The following is a 19,240-nucleotide window of genomic DNA, read 5'->3' as shown; positions in this document are numbered from 1 at the left end:
TTCTTCAGTATCGGCAATGCAGAGACAATTTGTTGCGAAACACTGCCACTGCTGGTCATTCAGTATAATCTGCAGATGGAAAAGTCCACTGTTAGCACATTTACTACAAGCAATACAAAAAAATCATGATTTTTATAAAGGGTAAACAGATCAATACTATGGAGTTTGTATTATTGTGAAAATCAGCATCTCATTAGAAAATCAAATCTCGATTTGTGTTTTTAACCTACCATACTACTCTGAATCTCATGCCTCATTTGGCAACACCCTCTAAACAACTGTAGAAGGTACATTAGGACATAGATAGAGATCTTTTTGCCATCCAAGTGGCAGCGTACCCCTCTCACTTTATTTGTTTTAGGATATGGTACACCAGTAGCAATTAAGCCAGCTGATAAGTTGAGAGGTAGGGTTACGCTACAGTTAATGGGAATAATAAAAGCTATGAATAGCATGTTCATAATCATCATTTGAGCCAATTCCTAGCAGTTCAGCAATGGTGAAGTTGACTATTGCTCAAACTCCCGTTCGTTCAAATTTAAAGGTCTTAAAAAGTGCCCTAATTTCGTACATTTTACCATCATAGCTGTCACTTGGGCATCCGGTCTACCCTGCTACTCATTTCATTAGCAAGATAAATGTATCTTACTGCTTGCTAGGCAACAACAGAGTGGCCCTCACGTCAGACAACATCTTGCATTTAGCTTTATGATGTCAGCTTGCTAGGCAACAGATGGGCCCTCATGTCAGACAACATCTTGCCTTCGCTTTATGATGTCAGATCATCACTGGTCCAATTGTCCTTGTGGAAGCGGACCACACAGGAGGATGAGATATCAGAAGTTATGCAGTAGGTTGCTATCTCTATTCATGACCGCAAGGCAAGTCGGAGGTGGAATGGCAAATACTCTGAACCACTCAAAGCACTGTGGCCTTTTTTAAAGTGGGATGCAGATACAAAAACAGAGACTATCCTTACCAACAATCCTTCTTGAGTATCAGAGTCCAACATACAGAGTGCAGCGGAAGACGTTAAATGTGCTTCATTCCGTGAGAACGCAACTCTATAGTTCTACAGTGAGATAGTGCATTTCAGCCTCAAAGGAAGCAATGTCCTCAAACGGAACATTGGTGGCACCAGGATCTAAAGCAGGCTTAAGAAGCCTTGGATGCAGTCAGTCTTTTATTAACTATCATGACCGACACAATGTGATCCATAATACTTCCATTTTGGCAGAAATTACATTCAAGCACAGGCCCCCACTAGAAGGTAGTGATGACATTAAGGTGCTGAAAACGTCTTTTTAATGCCTAAAGGAATGATTGTGAGCTTTACTTACCATATATATTGGTCAAATGATGCCCTATGCCGGAAGACTGTCTTTTTTTTTTCTTCAGTATCGGCAATGCAGAGACAATTTGTTGCGAAACACTGCCACTGCTGGTCATTCAGTATAATCTGCAGATGGAAAAGTCCACTGTTAGCACATTTACTACAAGCAATACAAAAAAATCATGATTTTTATAAAGGGTAAACAGATCAATACTATGGAGTTTGTATTATTGTGCAAATCAGCAGTTCATTAGAAAATCAAATCTCGATTTGTGTTTTTAACCTACCATACTACTCTGAATCTCATGCCTCATTTGGCAACACCCTCTAAACAACTGTAGAAGGTACATTAGGACATAGATAGAGATCTTTTTGCCATCCAAGTGGCAGGGTACCCCTCTCACTTTATTTGTTTTAGGATATGGTACACCAGTAGCAATTAAGCCAGCTGATAAGTTGAGAGGTAGGGTTACGCTACAGTTAATGGGAATATTAAAAGCTATGAATAGCATGTTCATAATCATCATTTGAGCCAATTCCTAGCAGTTCAGCAATAGTGAAGTTGACTAATGCTCAAACTCCCGTTCGTTCAAATTTAAAGGTCTTAAAAAGTGCCCTAATTTCGTACATTTTACCATCATAGCTGTCACTTGGGCGTCCGGTCTACCCTGCTACTCATTTCATTAGCAAGATAAATGTATCTTACTGCTTGCTAGGCAACAACAGAGTGGCCCTCACGTCAGACAACATCTTGCATTTAGCTTTATGATGTCAGCTTGCTAGGCAACAGATTGGCCCTCATGTCAGACAACATCTTGCCTTCGCTTTATGATGTCAGATCATCACCGGTCCAATTGTCCTTGTGGAAGCGGACCACACAGGAGGATGAGATATCAGAAGTTATGCAGTAGGTTGCTATCTCTATTCATGACCGCAAGGCAAGTCGGAGGTGGAATGGCAAATACTCTGAACCACTCAAAGCACTGTGGCCTTTTTTAAAGTGGGATGCAGATACAAAAACAGAGACTATCCTTACCAACAATCCTTCTTGAGTATCAGAGTCCAACATACAGAGTGCAGCGGAAGACGTTAAATGTGCTTCATTCCGTGAGAACGCAACTCTATAGTTCTACAGTGAGATAGTGCATTTCAGCCTCAAAGGAAGCAATGTCCTCAAACGGAACATTGGTGGCACCAGGATCTAAAGCAGGCTTAAGAAGCCTTGGATGCAGTCAGTCTTTTATTAACTATCATGACCGACACAATGTGATCCATAATACTTCCATTTTGACAGAAATTACATTCAAGCACAGGCCCCCACTAGAAGGTAGTGATGACATTCAGGTGCTGAAAACGTCTTTTTAATGCATAAAGGAATGATTGTGAGCTTTACTTACCATATATATTGGTCAAATGATGCCCTATGCCGGAAGACTGTCTTTTTTTTTTTTTCTTCAGTATCGGCAATGCAGAGACAATTTGTTGCGAAACACTGCCACTGCTGGTCATTCAGTATAATCTGCAGATGGAAAAGTCCACTGTTAGCACATTTACTACAAGCAATACAAAAAAATCATGATTTTTATAAAGGGTAAACAGATCAATACTATGGAGTTTGTATTATTGTGAAAATCAGCATCTCATTAGAAAATCAAATCTCGATTTGTGTTTTTAACCTACCATACTACTCTGAATCTCATGCCTCATTTGGCAACACCCTCTAAACAACTGTAGAAGGTACATTAGGACATAGATAGAGATCTTTTTGCCATCCAAGTGGCAGCGTACCCCTCTCACTTTATTTGTTTTAGGATATGGTACACCAGTAGCAATTAAGCCAGCTGATAAGTTGAGAGGTAGGGTTACGCTACAGTTAATGGGAATAATAAAAGCTATGAATAGCATGTTCATAATCATCATTTGAGCCAATTCCTAGCAGTTCAGCAATGGTGAAGTTGACTATTGCTCAAACTCCCGTTCGTTCAAATTTAAAGGTCTTAAAAAGTGCCCTAATTTCGTACATTTTACCATCATAGCTGTCACTTGGGCATCCGGTCTACCCTGCTACTCATTTCATTAGCAAGATAAATGTATCTTACTGCTTGCTAGGCAACAACAGAGTGGCCCTCACGTCAGACAACATCTTGCATTTAGCTTTATGATGTCAGCTTGCTAGGCAACAGATGGGCCCTCATGTCAGACAACATCTTGCCTTCGCTTTATGATGTCAGATCATCACTGGTCCAATTGTCCTTGTGGAAGCGGACCACACAGGAGGATGAGATATCAGAAGTTATGCAGTAGGTTGCTATCTCTATTCATGACCGCAAGGCAAGTCGGAGGTGGAATGGCAAATACTCTGAACCACTCAAAGCACTGTGGCCTTTTTTAAAGTGGGATGCAGATACAAAAACAGAGACTATCCTTACCAACAATCCTTCTTGAGTATCAGAGTCCAACATACAGAGTGCAGCGGAAGACGTTAAATGTGCTTCATTCCGTGAGAACGCAACTCTATAGTTCTACAGTGAGATAGTGCATTTCAGCCTCAAAGGAAGCAATGTCCTCAAACGGAACATTGGTGGCACCAGGATCTAAAGCAGGCTTAAGAAGCCTTGGATGCAGTCAGTCTTTTATTAACTATCATGACCGACACAATGTGATCCATAATACTTCCATTTTGGCAGAAATTACATTCAAGCACAGGCCCCCACTAGAAGGTAGTGATGACATTAAGGTGCTGAAAACGTCTTTTTAATGCCTAAAGGAATGATTGTGAGCTTTACTTACCATATATATTGGTCAAATGATGCCCTATGCCGGAAGACTGTCTTTTTTTTTTCTTCAGTATCGGCAATGCAGAGACAATTTGTTGCGAAACACTGCCACTGCTGGTCATTCAGTATAATCTGCAGATGGAAAAGTCCACTGTTAGCACATTTACTACAAGCAATACAAAAAAATCATGATTTTTATAAAGGGTAAACAGATCAATACTATGGAGTTTGTATTATTGTGCAAATCAGCAGTTCATTAGAAAATCAAATCTCGATTTGTGTTTTTAACCTACCATACTACTCTGAATCTCATGCCTCATTTGGCAACACCCTCTAAACAACTGTAGAAGGTACATTAGGACATAGATAGAGATCTTTTTGCCATCCAAGTGGCAGGGTACCCCTCTCACTTTATTTGTTTTAGGATATGGTACACCAGTAGCAATTAAGCCAGCTGATAAGTTGAGAGGTAGGGTTACGCTACAGTTAATGGGAATATTAAAAGCTATGAATAGCATGTTCATAATCATCATTTGAGCCAATTCCTAGCAGTTCAGCAATAGTGAAGTTGACTAATGCTCAAACTCCCGTTCGTTCAAATTTAAAGGTCTTAAAAAGTGCCCTAATTTCGTACATTTTACCATCATAGCTGTCACTTGGGCGTCCGGTCTACCCTGCTACTCATTTCATTAGCAAGATAAATGTATCTTACTGCTTGCTAGGCAACAACAGAGTGGCCCTCACGTCAGACAACATCTTGCATTTAGCTTTATGATGTCAGCTTGCTAGGCAACAGATTGGCCCTCATGTCAGACAACATCTTGCCTTCGCTTTATGATGTCAGATCATCACCGGTCCAATTGTCCTTGTGGAAGCGGACCACACAGGAGGATGAGATATCAGAAGTTATGCAGTAGGTTGCTATCTCTATTCATGACCGCAAGGCAAGTCGGAGGTGGAATGGCAAATACTCTGAACCACTCAAAGCACTGTGGCCTTTTTTAAAGTGGGATGCAGATACAAAAACAGAGACTATCCTTACCAACAATCCTTCTTGAGTATCAGAGTCCAACATACAGAGTGCAGCGGAAGACGTTAAATGTGCTTCATTCCGTGAGAACGCAACTCTATAGTTCTACAGTGAGATAGTGCATTTCAGCCTCAAAGGAAGCAATGTCCTCAAACGGAACATTGGTGGCACCAGGATCTAAAGCAGGCTTAAGAAGCCTTGGATGCAGTCAGTCTTTTATTAACTATCATGACCGACACAATGTGATCCATAATACTTCCATTTTGACAGAAATTACATTCAAGCACAGGCCCCCACTAGAAGGTAGTGATGACATTCAGGTGCTGAAAACGTCTTTTTAATGCATAAAGGAATGATTGTGAGCTTTACTTACCATATATATTGGTCAAATGATGCCCTATGCCGGAAGACTGTCTTTTTTTTTTTTTCTTCAGTATCGGCAATGCAGAGACAATTTGTTGCGAAACACTGCCACTGCTGGTCATTCAGTATAATCTGCAGATGGAAAAGTCCACTGTTAGCACATTTACTACAAGCAATACAAAAAAATCATGATTTTTATAAAGGGTAAACAGATCAATACTATGGAGTTTGTATTATTGTGAAAATCAGCATCTCATTAGAAAATCAAATCTCGATTTGTGTTTTTAACCTACCATACTACTCTGAATCTCATGCCTCTTTTTCCAACACGCTCTAAACAACTGTAGAAGGTACATTAGGACATAGATAGAGATCTTTTTGCCATCCAAGTGGCAGGGTACCCCTCTCACTTTATTTGTTTTAGGATATGGTACACCAGTAGCAATTAAGCCAGCTGATAAGTTGAGAGGTAGGGTTACGCTACAGTTAATGGGAATATTAAAAGCTATGAATAGCATGTTCATAATCATCATTTGAGCCAATTCCTAGCAGTTCAGCAATAGTGAAGTTGACTAATGCTCAAACTCCCGTTCGTTCAAATTTAAAGGTCTTAAAAAGTGCCCTAATTTCGTACATTTTACCATCATAGCTGTCACTTGGGCGTCCGGTCTACCCTGCTACTCATTTCATTAGCAAGATAAATGTATCTTACTGCTTGCTAGGCAACAACAGAGTGGCCCTCACGTCAGACAACATCTTGCATTTAGCTTTATGATGTCAGCTTGCTAGGCAACAGATTGGCCCTCATGTCAGACAACATCTTGCCTTCGCTTTATGATGTCAGATCATCACCGGTCCAATTGTCCTTGTGGAAGCGGACCACACAGGAGGATGAGATATCAGAAGTTATGCAGTAGGTTGCTATCTCTATTCATGACCGCAAGGCAAGTCGGAGGTGGAATGGCAAATACTCTGAACCACTCAAAGCACTGTGGCCTTTTTTAAAGTGGGATGCAGATACAAAAACAGAGACTATCCTTACCAACAATCCTTCTTGAGTATCAGAGTCCAACATACAGAGTGCAGCGGAAGACGTTAAATGTGCTTCATTCCGTGAGAACGCAACTCTATAGTTCTACAGTGAGATAGTGCATTTCAGCCTCAAAGGAAGCAATGTCCTCGAACGGAACATTGGTGGCACCAGGATCTAAAGCAGGCTTAAGAAGCCTTGGATGCAGTCAGTCTTTTATTAACTATCATGACCGACACAATGTGATCCATAATACTTCCATTTTGACAGAAATTACATTCAAGCACAGGCCCCCACTAGAAGGTAGTGATGACATTCAGGTGCTGAAAACGTCTTTTTAATGCCTAAAGGAATGATTGTGAGCTTTACTTACCATATATATTGGTCAAATGATGCGCTATGCCGGAAGACTGTCTTTTTTTTTTTTTCTTCAGTATCGGCAATGTAGAGACAATTTGTTGCGAAACACTGCCACTGCTGGTCATTCAGTATAATCTGCAGATGGAAAAGTCCACTGTTAGCACATTTACTACAAGCAATACAAAAAAATCATGACTTTTATAAAGGGTAAACAGATCAATACTATGGAGTTTGTATTATTGTGAAAATCAGCATCTCATTAGAAAATCAAATCTCGATTTGTGTTTTTAACCTACCATACTACTCTGAATCTCATGCCTCATTTGGCAACACCCTCTAAACAACTGTAGAAGGTACATTAGGACATAGATAGAGATCTTTTTGCCATCCAAGTGGCAGCGTACCCCTCTCACTTTATTTGTTTTAGGATATGGTACACCAGTAGCAATTAAGCCAGCTGATAAGTTGAGAGGTAGGGTTACGCTACAGTTAATGGGAATATTAAAAGCTATGAATAGCATGTTCATAATCATCATTTGAGCCAATTCCTAGCAGTTCAGCAATAGTGAAGTTGACTAATGCTCAAACTCCCGTTCGTTCAAATTTAAAGGTCTTAAAAAGTGCCCTAATTTCGTACATTTTACCATCATAGCTGTCACTTGGGCGTCCGGTCTACCCTGCTACTCATTTCATTAGCAAGATAAATGTATCTTACTGCTTGCTAGGCAACAACAGAGTGGCCCTCACGTCAGACAACATCTTGCATTTAGCTTTATGATGTCAGCTTGCTAGGCAACAGATTGGCCCTCATGTCAGACAACATCTTGCCTTCGCTTTATGATGTCAGATCATCACCGGTCCAATTGTCCTTGTGGAAGCGGACCACACAGGAGGATGAGATATCAGAAGTTATGCATTAGGTTGCTATCTCTATTCATGACCGCAAGGCAAGTCGGAGGTGGAATGGCAAATACTCTGAACCACTCAAAGCACTGTGGCCTTTTTTAAAGTGGGATGCAGATACAAAAACAGAGACTATCCTTACCAACAATCCTTCTTGAGTATCAGAGTCCAACATACAGAGTGCAGCGGAAGACGTTAAATGTGCTTCATTCCGTGAGAACGCAACTCTATAGTTCTACAGTGAGATAGTGCATTTCAGCCTCAAAGGAAGCAATGTCCTCAAACGGAACATTGGTGGCACCAGGATCTAAAGCAGGCTTAAGAAGCCTTGGATGCAGTCAGTCTTTTATTAACTATCATGACCGACACAATGTGATCCATAATACTTCCATTTTGACAGAAATTACATTCAAGCACAGGCCCCCACTAGAAGGTAGTGATGACATTCAGGTGCTGAAAACGTCTTTTTAATGCCTAAAGGAATGATTGTGAGCTTTACTTACCATATATATTGGTCAAATGATGCCCTATGCCGGAAGACTGTCTTTTTTTTTTTCTTCAGTATCGGCAATGCAGAGACAATTTGTTGCGAAACACTGCCACTGCTGGTCATTCAGTATAATCTGCAGATGGAAAAGTCCACTGTTAGCACATTTACTACAAGCAATACAAAAAAATCATGATTTTTATAAAGGGTAAACAGATCAATACTATGGAGTTTGTATTATTGTGCAAATCAGCAGTTCATTAGAAAATCAAATCTCGATTTGTGTTTTTAACCTACCATACTACTCTGAATCTCATGCCTCATTTGGCAACACCCTCTAAACAACTGTAGAAGGTACATTAGGACATAGATCGAGATCTTTTTGCCATCCAAGTGGCAGGGTACCCCTCTCACTTTATTTGTTTTAGGATATGGTACACCAGTAGCAATTAAGCCAGCTGATAAGTTGAGAGGTAGGGTTACGCTACAGTTAATGGGAATATTAAAAGCTATGAATAGCATGTTCATAATCATCATTTGAGCCAATTCCTAGCAGTTCAGCAATAGTGAAGTTGACTAATGCTCAAACTCCCGTTCGTTCAAATTTAAAGGTCTTAAAAAGTGCCCTAATTTCGTACATTTTACCATCATAGCTGTCACTTGGGCGTCCGGTCTACCCTGCTACTCATTTCATTAGCAAGATAAATGTATCTTACTGCTTGCTAGGCAACAACAGAGTGGCCCTCACGTCAGACAACATCTTGCATTTAGCTTTATGATGTCAGCTTGCTAGGCAACAGATTGGCCCTCATGTCAGACAACATCTTGCCTTCGCTTTATGATGTCAGATCATCACCGGTCCAATTGTCCTTGTGGAAGCGGACCACACAGGAGGATGAGATATCAGAAGTTATGCAGTAGGTTGCTATCTCTATTCATGACCGCAAGGCAAGTCGGAGGTGGAATGGCAAATACTCTGAACCACTCAAAGCACTGTGGCCTTTTTTAAAGTGGGATGCAGATACAAAAACAGAGACTATCCTTACCAACAATCCTTCTTGAGTATCAGAGTCCAACATACAGAGTGCAGCGGAAGACGTTAAATGTGCTTCATTCCGTGAGAACGCAACTCTATAGTTCTACAGTGAGATAGTGCATTTCAGCCTCAAAGGAAGCAATGTCCTCAAACGGAACATTGGTGGCACCAGGATCTAAAGCAGGCTTAAGAAGCCTTGGATGCAGTCAGTCTTTTATTAACTATCATGACCGACACAATGTGATCCATAATACTTCCATTTTGACAGAAATTACATTCAAGCACAGGCCCCCACTAGAAGGTAGTGATGACATTCAGGTGCTGAAAACGTCTTTTTAATGCCTAAAGGAATGATTGTGAGCTTTACTTACCATATATATTGGTCAAATGATGCGCTATGCCGGAAGACTGTCTTTTTTTTTTTTTCTTCAGTATCGGCAATGCAGAGACAATTTGTTGCGAAACACTGCCACTGCTGGTCATTCAGTATAATCTGCAGATGGAAAAGTCCACTGTTAGCACATTTACTACAAGCAATACAAAAAAATCATGACTTTTATAAAGGGTAAACAGATCAATACTATGGAGTTTGTATTATTGTGAAAATCAGCATCTCATTAGAAAATCAAATCTCGATTTGTGTTTTTAACCTACCATACTACTCTGAATCTCATGCCTCATTTGGCAACACCCTCTAAACAACTGTAGAAGGTACATTAGGACATAGATAGAGATCTTTTTGCCATCCAAGTGGCAGCGTACCCCTCTCACTTTATTTGTTTTAGGATATGGTACACCAGTAGCAATTAAGCCAGCTGATAAGTTGAGAGGTAGGGTTACGCTACAGTTAATGGGAATATTAAAAGCTATGAATAGCATGTTCATAATCATCATTTGAGCCAATTCCTAGCAGTTCAGCAATAGTGAAGTTGACTAATGCTCAAACTCCCGTTCGTTCAAATTTAAAGGTCTTAAAAAGTGCCCTAATTTCGTACATTTTACCATCATAGCTGTCACTTGGGCGTCCGGTCTACCCTGCTACTCATTTCATTAGCAAGATAAATGTATCTTACTGCTTGCTAGGCAACAACAGAGTGGCCCTCACGTCAGACAACATCTTGCATTTAGCTTTATGATGTCAGCTTGCTAGGCAACAGATTGGCCCTCATGTCAGACAACATCTTGCCTTCGCTTTATGATGTCAGATCATCACCGGTCCAATTGTCCTTGTGGAAGCGGACCACACAGGAGGATGAGATATCAGAAGTTATGCAGTAGGTTGCTATCTCTATTCATGACCGCAAGGCAAGTCGGAGGTGGCATGGCAAATACTCTGAACCACTCAAAGCACTGTGGCCTTTTTTAAAGTGGGATGCAGATACAAAAACAGAGACTATCCTTACCAACAATCCTTCTTGAGTATCAGAGTCCAACATACAGAGTGCAGCGGAAGACGTTAAATGTGCTTCATTCCGTGAGAACGCAACTCTATAGTTCTACAGTGAGATAGTGCATTTCAGCCTCAAAGGAAGCAATGTCCTCAAACGGAACATTGGTGGCACCAGGATCTAAAGCAGGCTTAAGAAGCCTTGGATGCAGTCAGTCTTTTATTAACTATCATGACCGACACAATGTGATCCATAATACTTCCATTTTGACAGAAATTACATTCAAGCACAGGCCCCCACTAGAAGGTAGTGATGACATTCAGGTGCTGAAAACGTCTTTTTAATGCCTAAAGGAATGATTGTGAGCTTTACTTACCATATATATTGGTCAAATGATGCCCTATGCCGGAAGACTGTCTTTTTTTTTTCTTCAGTATCGGCAATGCAGAGACAATTTGTTGCGAAACACTGCCACTGCTGGTCATTCAGTATAATCTGCAGATGGAAAAGTCCACTGTTAGCACATTTACTACAAGCAATACAAAAAAATCATGATTTTTATAAAGGGTAAACAGATCAATACTATGGAGTTTGTATTATTGTGCAAATCAGCAGTTCATTAGAAAATCAAATCTCGATTTGTGTTTTTAACCTACCATACTACTCTGAATCTCATGCCTCATTTGGCAACACCCTCTAAACAACTGTAGAAGGTACATTAGGACATAGATAGAGATCTTTTTGCCATCCAAGTGGCAGGGTACCCCTCTCACTTTATTTGTTTTAGGATATGGTACACCAGTAGCAATTAAGCCAGCTGATAAGTTGAGAGGTAGGGTTACGCTACAGTTAATGGGAATATTAAAAGCTATGAATAGCATGTTCATAATCATCATTTGAGCCAATTCCTAGCAGTTCAGCAATAGTGAAGTTGACTAATGCTCAAACTCCCGTTCGTTCAAATTTAAAGGTCTTAAAAAGTGCCCTAATTTCGTACATTTTACCATCATAGCTGTCACTTGGGCGTCCGGTCTACCCTGCTACTCATTTCATTAGCAAGATAAATGTATCTTACTGCTTGCTAGGCAACAACAGAGTGGCCCTCACGTCAGACAACATCTTGCATTTAGCTTTATGATGTCAGCTTGCTAGGCAACAGATGGGCCCTTATGTCAGACAACATCTTGCCTTCGCTTTATGATGTCAGATCATCACTGGTCCAATTGTCCTTGTGGAAGCGGACCACACAGGAGGATGAGATATCAGAAGTTATGCAGTAGGTTGCTATCTCTATTCATGACCGCAAGGCAAGTCGGAGGTGGAATGGCAAATACTCTGAACCACTCAAAGCACTGTGGCCTTTTTTAAAGTGGGATGCAGATACAAAAACAGAGACTATCCTTACCAACAATCCTTCTTGAGTATCAGAGTCCAACATACAGAGTGCAGCGGAAGACGTTAAATGTGCTTCATTCCGTGAGAACGCAACTCTATAGTTCTACAGTGAGATAGTGCATTTCAGCCTCAAAGGAAGCAATGTCCTCAAACGGAACATTGGTGGCACCAGGATCTAAAGCAGGCTTAAGAAGCCTTGGATGCAGTCAGTCTTTTATTAACTATCATGACCGACACAATGTGATCCATAATACTTCCATTTTGGCAGAAATTACATTCAAGCACAGGCCCCCACTAGAAGGTAGTGATGACATTAAGGTGCTGAAAACGTCTTTTTAATGCCTAAAGGAATGATTGTGAGCTTTACTTACCATATATATTGGTCAAATGATGCCCTATGCCGGAAGACTGTCTTTTTTTTTTCTTCAGTATCGGCAATGCAGAGACAATTTGTTGCGAAACACTGCCACTGCTGGTCATTCAGTATAATCTGCAGATGGAAAAGTCCACTGTTAGCACATTTACTACAAGCAATACAAAAAAATCATGATTTTTATAAAGGGTAAACAGATCAATACTATGGAGTTTGTATTATTGTGCAAATCAGCAGTTCATTAGAAAATCAAATCTCGATTTGTGTTTTTAACCTACCATACTACTCTGAATCTCATGCCTCATTTGGCAACACCCTCTAAACAACTGTAGAAGGTACATTAGGACATAGATAGAGATCTTTTTGCCATCCAAGTGGCAGGGTACCCCTCTCACTTTATTTGTTTTAGGATATGGTACACCAGTAGCAATTAAGCCAGCTGATAAGTTGAGAGGTAGGGTTACGCTACAGTTAATGGGAATATTAAAAGCTATGAATAGCATGTTCATAATCATCATTTGAGCCAATTCCTAGCAGTTCAGCAATAGTGAAGTTGACTAATGCTCAAACTCCCGTTCGTTCAAATTTAAAGGTCTTAAAAAGTGCCCTAATTTCGTACATTTTACCATCATAGCTGTCACTTGGGCGTCCGGTCTACCCTGCTACTCATTTCATTAGCAAGATAAATGTATCTTACTGCTTGCTAGGCAACAACAGAGTGGCCCTCACGTCAGACAACATCTTGCATTTAGCTTTATGATGTCAGCTTGCTAGGCAACAGATGGGCCCTTATGTCAGACAACATCTTGCCTTCGCTTTATGATGTCAGATCATCACTGGTCCAATTGTCCTTGTGGAAGCGGACCACACAGGAGGATGAGATATCAGAAGTTATGCAGTAGGTTGCTATCTCTATTCATGACCGCAAGGCAAGTCGGAGGTGGAATGGCAAATACTCTGAACCACTCAAAGCACTGTGGCCTTTTTTAAAGTGGGATGCAGATACAAAAACAGAGACTATCCTTACCAACAATCCTTCTTGAGTATCAGAGTCCAACATACAGAGTGCAGCGGAAGACGTTAAATGTGCTTCATTCCGTGAGAACGCAACTCTATAGTTCTACAGTGAGATAGTGCATTTCAGCCTCAAAGGAAGCAATGTCCTCAAACGGAACATTGGTGGCACCAGGATCTAAAGCAGGCTTAAGAAGCCTTGGATGCAGTCAGTCTTTTATTAACTATCATGACCGACACAATGTGATCCATAATACTTCCATTTTGGCAGAAATTACATTCAAGCACAGGCCCCCACTAGAAGGTAGTGATGACATTAAGGTGCTGAAAACGTCTTTTTAATGCCTAAAGGAATGATTGTGAGCTTTACTTACCATATATATTGGTCAAATGATGCCCTATGCCGGAAGACTGTCTTTTTTTTTTCTTCAGTATCGGCAATGCAGAGACAATTTGTTGCGAAACACTGCCACTGCTGGTCATTCAGTATAATCTGCAGATGGAAAAGTCCACTGTTAGCACATTTACTACAAGCAATACAAAAAAATCATGATTTTTATAAAGGGTAAACAGATCAATACTATGGAGTTTGTATTATTGTGCAAATCAGCAGTTCATTAGAAAATCAAATCTCGATTTGTGTTTTTAACCTACCATACTACTCTGAATCTCATGCCTCATTTGGCAACACCCTCTAAACAACTGTAGAAGGTACATTAGGACATAGATAGAGATCTTTTTGCCATCCAAGTGGCAGGGTACCCCTCTCACTTTATTTGTTTTAGGATATGGTACACCAGTAGCAATTAAGCCAGCTGATAAGTTGAGAGGTAGGGTTACGCTACAGTTAATGGGAATATTAAAAGCTATGAATAGCATGTTCATAATCATCATTTGAGCCAATTCCTAGCAGTTCAGCAATAGTGAAGTTGACTAATGCTCAAACTCCCGTTCGTTCAAATTTAAAGGTCTTAAAAAGTGCCCTAATTTCGTACATTTTACCATCATAGCTGTCACTTGGGCGTCCGGTCTACCCTGCTACTCATTTCATTAGCAAGATAAATGTATCTTACTGCTTGCTAGGCAACAACAGAGTGGCCCTCACGTCAGACAACATCTTGCATTTAGCTTTATGATGTCAGCTTGCTAGGCAACAGATGGGCCCTTATGTCAGACAACATCTTGCCTTCGCTTTATGATGTCAGATCATCACTGGTCCAATTGTCCTTGTGGAAGCGGACCACACAGGAGGATGAGATATCAGAAGTTATGCAGTAGGTTGCTATCTCTATTCATGACCGCAAGGCAAGTCGGAGGTGGAATGGCAAATACTCTGAACCACTCAAAGCACTGTGGCCTTTTTTAAAGTGGGATGCAGATACAAAAACAGAGACTATCCTTACCAACAATCCTTCTTGAGTATCAGAGTCCAACATACAGAGTGCAGCGGAAGACGTTAAATGTGCTTCATTCCGTGAGAACGCAACTCTATGGTTCTACAGTGAGATAGTGCATTTCAGCCTCAAAGGAAGCAATGTCCTCAAACGGAACATTGGTGGCACCAGGATCTAAAGCAGGCTTAAGAAGCCTTGGATGCAGTCAGTCTTTTATTAACTATCATGACCGACACAATGTGATCCATAATACTTCCATTTTGGCAGAAATTACATTCAAGCACAGGCCCCCACTAGAAGGTAGTGATGACATTAAGGTGCTGAAAACGTCTTTTTAATGCCTAAAGGAATGATTGTGAGCTTTACTTACCATATATATTGGTCAAATGATGCCCTATGCCGGAAGACTGTCTTTTTTTTTTCTTCAGTATCGGCAATGCAGAGACAATTTGTTGCGAAACACTGCCACTGCTGGTCATTCAGTATAATCTGCAGATGGAAAAGTCCACTGTTAGCACATTTACTACAAGCAATACAAAAAAATCATGATTTTTATAAAGGGTAAACAGATCAATACTATGGAGTTTGTATTATTGTGCAAATCAGCAGTTCATTAGAAAATCAAATCTCGATTTGTGTTTTTAACCTACCATACTACTCTGAATCTCATGCCTCATTTGGCAACACCCTCTAAACAACTGTAGAAGGTACATTAGGACATAGATAGAGATCTTTTTGCCATCCAAGTGGCAGGGTACCCCTCTCACTTTATTTGTTTTAGGATATGGTACACCAGTAGCAATTAAGCCAGCTGATAAGTTGAGAGGTAGGGTTACGCTACAGTTAATGGGAATATTAAAAGCTATGAATAGCATGTTCATAATCATCATTTGAGCCAATTCCTAGCAGTTCAGCAATAGTGAAGTTGACTAATGCTCAAACTCCCGTTCGTTCAAATTTAAAGGTCTTAAAAAGTGCCCTAATTTCGTACATTTTACCATCATAGCTGTCACTTGGGCGTCCGGTCTACCCTGCTACTCATTTCATTAGCAAGATAAATGTATCTTACTGCTTGCTAGGCAACAACAGAGTGGCCCTCACGTCAGACAACATCTTGCATTTAGCTTTATGATGTCAGCTTGCTAGGCAACAGATTGGCCCTCATGTCAGACAACATCTTGCCTTCGCTTTATGATGTCAGATCATCACCGGTCCAATTGTCCTTGTGGAAGCGGACCACACAGGAGGATGAGATATCAGAAGTTATGCAGTAGGTTGCTATCTCCATTCATGACCGCAAGGCAAGTCGGAGGTGGAATGGCAAATACTCTGAACCACTCAAAGCACTGTGGCCTTTTTTAAAGTGGGATGCAGATACAAAAACAGAGACTATCCTTACCAACAATCCTTCTTGAGTATCAGAGTCCAACATACAGAGTGCAGCGGAAGACGTTAAATGTGCTTCATTCCGTGAGAACGCAACTCTATAGTTCTACAGTGAGATAGTGCATTTCAGCCTCAAAGGAAGCAATGTCCTCAAACGGAACATTGGTGGCACCAGGATCTAAAGCAGGCTTAAGAAGCCTTGGATGCAGTCAGTCTTTTATTAACTATCATGACCGACACAATGTGATCCATAATACTTCCATTTTGACAGAAATTACATTCAAGCACAGGCCCCCACTAGAAGGTAGTGATGACATTCAGGTGCTGAAAACGTCTTTTTAATGCCTAAAGGAATGATTGTGAGCTTTACTTACCATATATATTGGTCAAATGATGCCCTATGCCGGAAGACTGTCTTTTTTTTTTTTTCTTCAGTATCGGCAATGCAGAGACAATTTGTTGCGAAACACTGCCACTGCTGGTCATTCAGTATAATCTGCAGATGGAAAAGTCCACTGTTAGCACATTTACTACAAGCAATACAAAAAAATCATGATTTTTATAAAGGGTAAACAGATCAATACTATGGAGTTTGTATTATTGTGAAAATCAGCATCTCATTAGAAAATCAAATCTCGATTTGTGTTTTTAACCTACCATACTACTCTGAATCTCATGCCTCTTTTTCCAACACGCTCTAAACAACTGTAGAAGGTACATTAGGACATAGATAGAGATCTTTTTGCCATCCAAGTGGCAGGGTACCCCTCTCACTTTATTTGTTTTAGGATATGGTACACCAGTAGCAATTAAGCCAGCTGATAAGTTGAGAGGTAGGGTTACGCTACAGTTAATGGGAATATTAAAAGCTATGAATAGCATGTTCATAATCATCATTTGAGCCAATTCCTAGCAGTTCAGCAATAGTGAAGTTGACTAATGCTCAAACTCCCGTTCGTTCAAATTTAAAGGTCTTAAAAAGTGCCCTAATTTCGTACATTTTACCATCATAGCTGTCACTTGGGCGTCCGGTCTACCCTGCTACTCATTTCATTAGCAAGATAAATGTATCTTACTGCTTGCTAGGCAACAACAGAGTGGCCCTCACGTCAGACAACATCTTGCATTTAGCTTTATGATGTCAGCTTGCTAGGCAACAGATTGGCCCTCATGTCAGACAACATCTTGCCTTCGCTTTATGATGTCAGATCATCACCGGTCCAATTGTCCTTGTGGAAGCGGACCACACAGGAGGATGAGATATCAGAAGTTATGCAGTAGGTTGCTATCTCTATTCATGACCGCAAGGCAAGTCGGAGGTGGAATGGCAAATACTCTGAACCACTCAAAGCACTGTGGCCTTTTTTAAAGTGGGATGCAGATACAAAAACAGAGACTATCCTTACCAACAATCCTTCTTGAGTATCAGAGTCCAACATACAGAGTGCAGCGGAAGACGTTAAATGTGCTTCATTCCGTGAGAACGCAACTCTATAGTTCTACAGTGAGATAGTGCATTTCAGCCTCAAAGGAAGCAATGTCCTCGAACGGAACATTGGTGGCACCAGGATCTAAAGCAGGCTTAAGAAGCCTTGGATGCAGTCAGTCTTTTATTAACTATCATGACCGACACAATGTGATCCATAATACTTCCATTTTGACAGAAATTACATTCAAGCACAGGCCCCCACTAGAAGGTAGTGATGACATTCAGGTGCTGAAAACGTCTTTTTAATGCCTAAAGGAATGATTGTGAGCTTTACTTACCATATATATTGGTCAAATGATGCGCTATGCCGGAAGACTGTCTTTTTTTTTTTTCTTCAGTATCGGCAATGCAGAGACAATTTGTTGCGAAACACTGCCACTGCTGGTCATTCAGTATAATCTGCAGATGGAAAAGTCCACTGTTAGCACATTTACTACAAGCAATACAAAAAAATCATGATTTTTATAAAGGGTAAACAGATCAATACTATGGAGTTTGTATTATTGTGAAAATCAGCATCTCATTAGAAAATCAAATCTCGATTTGTGTTTTTAACCTACCATACTACTCTGAATCTCATGCCTCATTTGGCAACACCCTCTAAACAACTGTAGAAGGTACATTAGGACATAGATAGAGATCTTTTTGCCATCCAAGTGGCAGCGTACCCCTCTCACTTTATTTGTTTTAGGATATGGTACACCAGTAGCAATTAAGCCAGCTGATAAGTTGAGAGGTAGGGTTACGCTACAGTTAATGGGAATAATAAAAGCTATGAATAGCATGTTCATAATCATCATTTGAGCCAATTCCTAGCAGTTCAGCAATAGTGAAGTTGACTATTGCTCAAACTCCCGTTCGTTCAAATTTAAAGGTCTTAAAAAGTGCCCTAATTTCGTACATTTTACCATCATAGCTGTCACTTGGGCATCCGGTCTACCCTGCTACTCATTTCATTAGCAAGATAAATGTATCTTACTGCTTGCTAGGCAACAACAGAGTGGCCCTCACGTCAGACAACATCTTGCATTTAGCTTTATGATGTCAGCTTGCTAGGCAACAGATGGGCCCTCATGTCAGACAACATCTTGCCTTCGCTTTATGATGTCAGATCATCACTGGTCCAATTGTCCTTGTGGAAGCGGACCACACAGGAGGATGAGATATCAGAAGTTATGCAGTAGGTTGCCATCTCTATTCATGACCGCAAGGCAAGTCGGAGGTGGAATGGCAAATACTCTGAACCACTCAAAGCACTGTGGCCTTTTTTAAAGTGGGATGCAGATACAAAAACAGAGACTATCCTTACCAACAATCCTTCTTGAGTATCAGAGTCCAACATACAGAGTGCAGCGGAAGACGTTAAATGTGCTTCATTCCGTGAGAACGCAACTCTATAGTTCTACAGTGAGATAGTGCATTTCAGCCTCAAAGGAAGCAATGTCCTCAAACGGAACATTGGTGGCACCAGGATCTAAAGCA

The sequence above is a fragment of the Lissotriton vulgaris genome, chromosome 12, assembly GCF_964263255.1.
Source record: "Lissotriton vulgaris chromosome 12, aLisVul1.2, whole genome shotgun sequence".
Taxonomy (NCBI): Eukaryota; Metazoa; Chordata; class Amphibia; order Caudata; family Salamandridae; genus Lissotriton; species Lissotriton vulgaris.
The sequence above is the reverse complement of the archived record's forward strand: the minus strand, read 5'-3'. Positions refer to the sequence as shown.